This window comes from Bos mutus, chromosome 14, assembly GCF_027580195.1.
Source record: "Bos mutus isolate GX-2022 chromosome 14, NWIPB_WYAK_1.1, whole genome shotgun sequence".
Lineage (NCBI taxonomy): Eukaryota > Metazoa > Chordata > Mammalia > Artiodactyla > Bovidae > Bos > Bos mutus.
Window position 1 is genome coordinate 28,661,888 of NC_091630.1, and position 7,878 is coordinate 28,669,765.

Sequence of the window (7,878 nt, forward strand, 5' to 3'; positions counted from 1 at the left end):
CCAGAAGGAAGAAATATTTCAACCTTGAAGCTTGGGAAAAGGAGACATCAAACACAATAAGTAAAAAATAATAATGAAATGTCCCACTTGTAGATCTCTCCTTTGCCCAGTTTTGTTAGTAAGTGGGGAAGTTCAACGACTATAGTCTAAATGATTGGTGAGTAGGAGCTGGACTTACTCAGGAAAAGGTTTATCACTAAAGCCATGAAGTAACTCTCTGAAACAGATGTTCCAACCAAATATGAGGGGAATCTAGACTTAGTAACAGACTAAGGATGACATCAGTTGCGGTTGAAAGTATACAACTATATGCATATAATGCTGCTCAGACATAGCAGTGGGGACTCTAGTTCATCCCACCAAATATCAGCTTGCAAATATTCCAGGAAAAACTGCCCAGAATTATGGAGAACATACTTTTCTATCATATTATACAAATAATGTTTCCATGGAGAATAAGGGGTCAGGGTATATCAGATGCTCTAGGGCCTTCCTGTCATTCCTCTGCTGCTAAGTAAATCATTCATTCTCCAGGTACTAAAAGTGTTGGCAGCTGACAATTATCAACTGAGCCCCTCTCCTGGAATTATCCTCCCATCTGAAGAAATTTTTATTGACCTAGTTTATCTCTCTTAACTAAGAAGCCATCATCCAATTACTGGTCAATGCAAGGGATGTAAGGTCAATTTCCTTGCTCAATATAAGATAAATCTGCAGGATCATCCCCATCCCAAAGCTCTGAGTTTGATTATCTGGGATCACTGTCAGAAGTGAATCTCAGTTCAAATTTTTGTTCTGTCTATTCTACTTTTTATACTCTTCTACATTGTCCTTCAAAAGAGCACTTCCCAATTAATCTCCTGGAAATAAACTTCTGCCTTAGATTCTACTTCCCAGAGTACCCAACTTCAAACCACATTTTTTTTTTTAATATTCTGACTTTTAAAATTGTGAAAATTCTGATAGATTCATATATTCTGGTAAAAAATAGGAAATGTATTTTTCATTTACCAAAATAATGTGAAACTATTGTTCATGGTCAATATGTACTTGCATTGAATTAATCTGTCTCTCAAATCACTAACTTCTTATCAGAGGTATTGGAATAGAGAGATTTAAAAAAAAAATAAATGTAGTAAATGTCCTTGTACACATGGATGGAATGTCTTTGTTTAGTTTTTTAATACCCAGAGGTCATTTCCAGGTGTCATCTAGATAAGTAAATCATAAATCATGGATTAGATAGTTTCTTCAAATTCTGGAATATAATTGCAATTTTACTCACTAACTGTATCAATCAGTATTGGTTTCCTTTTTAATATTTTGATCATGATTAGGAGCTCCACGACCTCCCATTTAGACTGTCCAGTTATTAGTGATCTGGACTGTATGTGCTCTATTTGGTGGTTTTGCAATAGCTGCACTTGCTGTGCTGTGATTGGTCACTCAATCCTGTCCGACACTTTGTAACCCCATGGACTGTAACCTGCCAGGCTTCTCTGCTCATGGGGATCCTCCAGGCAAGAATACTGGAGTGGGTTGCCATGCCCTCCTTCAGGGGTTCATCCCAATCCAGAGATCAAACCAGGTCTCCCATATTGCAGGCAGATTCTTAACTCAGGTCACCAGGCAATACTGGAGCGGGTAGCCTATCCTTTCTCCAGGAAAACTGCCCGGCTCAGGATTGGGACTGGGATCTCCTGCACTACAGGTAGATTCTTTACCAGCTGAGTTACCAGGGAAGCCCAAGAGCTGCGTAAATTAATTCCAAAACACACCCAGGGAAACATTAAACAATTTCCAGTTATTCAAACTTAGAAAACTCAGATTTATGTCCCTAAATAAAAAATTAGTCTTTCCCTTTCCGTTTAAGCCCACTATTAAAAAACAAAACAAAAACCTTTTCTTACCCAAAATATCTAAACTCTGGCATACAGCTTAGGGTCCCTTCTGAGAGTTCTGATATTTTGTTGAAACTGAAAAGAAAGATTAAGGCTTATTGTCCTTAACTTTGATAAGTCCTGACCATCTGCCTCAGAGTTTATAAGGCAAATGTTCTTAAATTTAAAAAGATATGGGTAAGTAAGGTGGGCCTTTAGATTTAGAGAGAACTTCATTCTTAAGATTTATAGCTCTTGATCTTGGTGCTCTCTCTCTTGGCTTCTTTCCCAGAAATTTTGACTGTCCCAGTTGATAGTCTGTCAAGGCTTTTGACCTAGATGTAGTTGATTCTGAGAGTTTAACTCTTTCTGCCGTTGAACCAATCACTTCAAATTTTTAAATTCTCTACTCTGGTTTTTATGGATTTGAGGAACTGGCTTTCTAAAGAAAAATGCTATTATCAAGCAGTTTTTCTCCATCCAAACTATGTAATGCATCATAAACAGAGCAAGAAATTACTCAAAATCATTTTCATTAGTCATTTCTCTAGGACTTTCTCCCAATTAATTCTGTCTCTGTTAAAAACTGCTTTAATAGAAAATATGAATCACATGAGGCAGATTTAAGACACCAGTTTTTCAATTCAAGAAGAAAATTATTCAAGCAGTTTACACCAGATTTTGGATGACCTGGGAGGAGACTGATGTACTATTCTCCTTCCTGCATCTTTAAAATTCTGTACTTTATCATTTTTCCATGGATAAGTTTAGTCTTCTATACCCTCAAGTTGTGACCACCAAAGTCTCCATTAATTTTTATCACCAAAAAAAAGAAAAAGAAGAAGAAAGCAAAAGGTAAAAAAAGAGAAAAAAGTTAGCCACATGTGAACATGTTATTTAAAGCTAATATCAAGTGATGTTGTCATTGAGATCCCTAATAGCTCCAGCTCTCACTGAAAGGAAACAAAAGCATAATAATAATTTGAATCCATTGCTGGTGGGAATGCAAAATATTGGTAATACATCCACTTTGAAAGTTTGGTAACTTTTTACACAACTAAACATACTCCTACCTAAAATTCAACAATCACACTCCATGTTATTTACCTAAATGAGTAGAAAACTTACATTCACACAAAATCCTGTAAAGACAGAATATAGCGGCTTTCTTTATTCATGACTGCCAAAACTTGGAGATAACCAAGATATCCTTCAGTAGGTGAATGGTTAAATACATTGTGCTGCATCCAGACAGTGGAATATTATTCAGTGCTAAGAAATGAGCTATCAAGCTATGAAAAATCATGGAGGAACCTTAAATACATACTACCAAGTGAAAGAAGCCAATATAAAAAGGCTACATATACTATGATTCTGGCTGTATAACATTCTGAGAAAGAAAACACCTTGGATATCATAAAAAGGTCAAGGGATGCCAAACAAGCAGAGGACAGAGGTTTTTTAGGTCAGTGAAACTATTCTACATGATACTGTTATAATTGATATATATCTTTTTTGAGGTATAGTTAATTTAGAATATGTTAATAGTAGATGTACAAATTCAAAGTTTTATAGATTGTAATCCATTTGAAGTTATAAATATTGACTGAATTCCATATGCTGTGCAGCATATGCTTGTAGCTTATTTATTTTAAACATGGTAGTTTGTACATCTTAATACCCTACTCCTATCTTTCTCCTCCTACCTTCCCTTTCCACACTGTTAACCACTAGTTTGTTTTCTACATCTGTAAGTCTGTTTTTTGTTTCATTATATTCATTTGTTTGTTTCATTTCTTAGATTCTACATATATGTGATAGCATATGGATGGTATTTGTCTTCCTGTCTCTGACTTATTTCACTAAGCACAATACTCTCCAGGTTCAACCATGTTGTTGTATATGGGAAATTGTCATATTTAATGACTAAGTATTAGTCTATTGTGTATGTTGTTATTCAGTTGTCCAGTCATGTCCAACTATTTGCCACACCATAGACTGTAGCATGCCAGGCCTCTCTGTCCCTCACTGTCTCCCAAAGTTTGCCCAGGTTCATGTCCATTGCATCAGTGATGCCATCTAGCCATGTCATCCTCTGACACCCTCCTGTCCTTCTCCCCTCAATCTTTCTTAGCACTGGGGACTGCTCCAATGAGTCAGCTGTTTGCATCAAATACCAAAATACTGTAATTTCAGCTTCAGCATCAGTCCTTTCAATGAGTATTCAGTGTTGATTTCCCTTAATACTGGCTGGTTTGATCTCCTTGCTGTCCAAGGGACTCTCAGGAGGCTTTTCCAACACCACAGTTAGAAGGCATCAATTCTTTGGTGCTCTGCCTTCTTTACAATCTAGCAATCACAATCATATGTGGCCACTGGGAAAGCCAGAGCTTTGGCTATAAAGACCTTAGTCAGAAGAGTAATGTCTCTGCTTTTCAACACACTGTCTAGGTATCAGTTCAGTTCAGTTGCTCAGTCATGTCCACTCTTTCCAACGCCATGGACAGCAGCACGCCGGGCTTCCCTATCCATCACCAATTCCTGGAGCTTACTCAAACTCATGTCCATTGAGTCAGTGATTCCTCCAACCATGTTATTGTCTGTCATCCCCTTCTGCTCCTGCCTTCAGTCTTTCAAAGGATCAGGGTCTTTTCAAATCAGTCAGTTCTTTGCACCAGGTGGCCAAAGTATTGGAGATGCAGCTTCAGCATCAGTCCTTCCAATGAATATTCAGGACTGATCTCCTTTAGGATGGATTGTTTGGATCTCCTTGCAGTCCAAGGGACTCTCAAGAGTCTTCTCCAACACCACAGTTCAAAAGCATCAATTCTTTGGTGCTCACCTTTCTTTATAGTCCAACTCTCACATCCATACATGACTACTGGAAAAACCATAGCTTTGACCAGACAGATCTTTTCTGGAAAAGTAATGTCTCTGCTTTTTAATATGCTGTCTATGTTGGTCATAACTTTTCTTCCAAGGAACAAGTGTCTGTTAATTTAATGGCTTCAGTCACCATCTGCAGTGATTTGGCAGCCCCCCAAAATAAAGTCTGTCACTTTTTACATTATTTCCCCATTTATTTGGCATGAAGTGATGAGATCCAACCAGTCCATTCTAAAGGAGATCAGTCCTGGGTGTTCTTTGGAAGGACTGATGCTAAAGCTGAAACTCCAATACTTTGGCCAGCTCATGTGAAGAGTTGACTCATTGGAAAAGACTCTGATGCTGGGAGGGATTGGGGGCAGGAGGAGAAGGGGACGACAGAGGGTGAGATGGCTGATGGCATCACTGACTCGATGGAGATGAGTTTGGGTAAACTCTAGGAGTTGGTGATGGACATGGAGGTCTGGTGTGCTGCAATTCATAGGGTCACAGAGCCGGACACAACTGAGTGACTGAACTGAACTGAACTGATGGGACTAGATGCCATGATCTTAGTTTTCTGAATGTTGAGCTTTAAGCCAACTTTTTAGCTCTCCTCTTTCATGTTCATCAAGAGGCTCTTTAGCTCTTCTTCACTTTCTGCCATAAGGGTGGTGTCATCTGCATATCTGAGGTTATTGATATTTCTCCCAGCAGTGTTGATTCCCACTTGTGTTTCATCCAGCCCAGTATTTCACATGATGTACCCTACATACAAGTTAAATAAGCAGAGTGAAAATACACAGCCTTAACATACTCTTTTCCCAACTTGGAACTAGTCTGTTGTTCCATGTTCAGTTGTAACTGTTGCTTATTGACCTCCATACAGATATCTCAGGAGGCAGGTCAGGTGGTCTGATATTTCCATCTCTTTGAGAGCTTTCCACAGTCTGTTGTGATCTACACAGTCAAAGGCTTTGGCATAATCAATAAAGCAGAAGTAGATGTTTTTTTTCTGGAATTATCCTGCTTTTTGGATGATCCAACAGATGTTGGCAATTTGATCTCTGGTTTCTCTGGCTTTTCTAAATCCAGCTTGACCATCTGGAAATTCACAGTTCACATACTGTTGAAGCCTGGCTTGGAGAATTTTGAGCGTTACTTTGTTAGGGTATAAGATGAGTGCAATTGTGTGGTAGTTTGAGCATTCTTTGGCATCGCCTTTCTTTGGGATTGGAATGAAAACTGACCTTTTCCAGTCCTGTAGCCACTGCTGAGTTTTCCAAATTTGCCTACGTATTGAGTACAACACTTTCACAGCATCATCTTTTAGGATTTAAGGTAATTAAACTGGAATTCCATCACCTCCACAAGCTTTCTTGTTAGTGATGCTCCCTAAGGCCCACTTGACTTCACATTCCAGAATGTCTGGCTATTGGTGAGTGATCACAGCATCGTGGGTATTTGGGTCACGAAGATCCTTTTTGTATAGTTCTTCTGTGTATTCTTGCCACCTCCTCTTAATATCTTGTGCTTCTGTTAGTTCCATACCGTTTCTTTACTTTATTGTGCCCATCTTTGCATGAAATATTCCCTTGGTATCTCTCATTTTCTTGAAGAGATTTCTAGTCTTTACCCTTCTATTGTTTTTCTCTGTTTCTTTGCACTGATCACTGAGGAAGGCTTTCTTATCCCTCTTGCTATTCTTTGGAACTCTGCATTCAGATGGGTATATCTTTCCTTTTTTCCTTTGCCTTTTGCATCTCTTCTTTTCTCAGCTATTTATAAGGCCTTCTCAGAGAACCATTGTGTCTTTTTGCATTTCTTTTTCTTGGGTATGATCTTGATCACAGCCTCCTGTACAATGTCATGAACCTTTGTCCATAGTTCTTCAGGCACTCTGTCTATCTGATCTAATCCCTTTATCTATTTTTTACTTCCACTGTTTAATCATAAGGGACTCGATTTAGGTAATACCTGAATGGTTGAGTGGTCTTCCCTACTTTCTTCAATTTAAGTGAATTTGATAATAAGGAGTTCATGATCTGAGCCACAGTCAGCTCCTGGTCTTGTATTTGCTGGCTGTATAGAGCTTCTCCATCTTTGGCTGCAAATATAATCAATCTGATTTTGGTATTGACCATCTGGTGATATCCACGTGTAGTCATCTTTTGGGTAGTTGGAAGAGGATGTTTGCTATGACCAGTGTGTTTTCTTGGCAAAACTCTGTTAGCCTTTGCCCTGTTTCATTTTGTACTCCACAGCCAAACTTACTGTTACTCCAGGTATCTCTTGATTTCCTACTTTTGCATTCCAGTACCGTATAATGAAGGATTTCCCTGGTGGCTCAGACGGTAAAGTGTCTGCCTACAATGCAGGAGACCCAGGTTCGATTCCTGGGCAGGGAAGATCCCCTGGAGAAGGAAATGGCAACCCACTTCAGTACTCTCACCTGGAAAATCCCATGGACGGAGGAGCCTGGTGGGCTACAGTCCATGGGGTCTCAAAGAGTCGGATACGACTGAGCGAGTTCCCTTCCTTCCCTTCCCCTATAATTAAAAGGACATCTTTTCAGGGTGTTAGTTCTAAAAGATCTTGTAATTCTTCATAGAACCATTTAATTTCAGCTTCTTCAGCATTACTGATTGGGGCTTAGACTTGGATTACTATCTTTTTGAATGGTTTTCCTTGGAAACGAACAGAGTTCATTCTGTCGTTTTTCTGATTGCACCCAAATACTGCATTTCAGACTCTTTTGTTGACTATGAGGGCTACTGCATTTCTTCTATGTTCACTCTTGCCATCTCCTGTTTGACCACTTCTAATTTACCTTGATTCATGGACCTCATATTCAAGGTTCCTATTCAATATTGTTCTTTACAGCATTGGACTTTACTTCCATCACCAGTCACATCCACAACTGGAAGTTGTTTTTGCTTTGGCTTCATCACTTCATTCTTTTCTGGAGTTATTTCTCCACTCTTCTCCTGTAACATATTAGGCACCTACCACCCTGTAGAGTTCATCTTTCAGTGTCATATATTTTTGCCTTTTCATACTGTTCACGGGGTTCCCAAGGCAAGAATGCTGAAGCGGTTTGCCATTCCCTTCTTCAGTGGATCAGACGTTTTGT

At 39.0% G+C, this 7,878-nt stretch overlaps 1 non-coding gene across 1 annotated transcript; it reads left to right on the top strand.

Moving 5' to 3' along the window:
- Positions 1-7,081: 7,081 nt before the first annotated feature.
- TRNAC-ACA (transfer RNA cysteine (anticodon ACA)) lies at positions 7,082-7,153 on the top strand. Its single transcript has one exon. It is a non-coding gene; the product is annotated as a tRNA-Cys (tRNA).
- Positions 7,154-7,878: the final 725 nt, after the last annotated feature.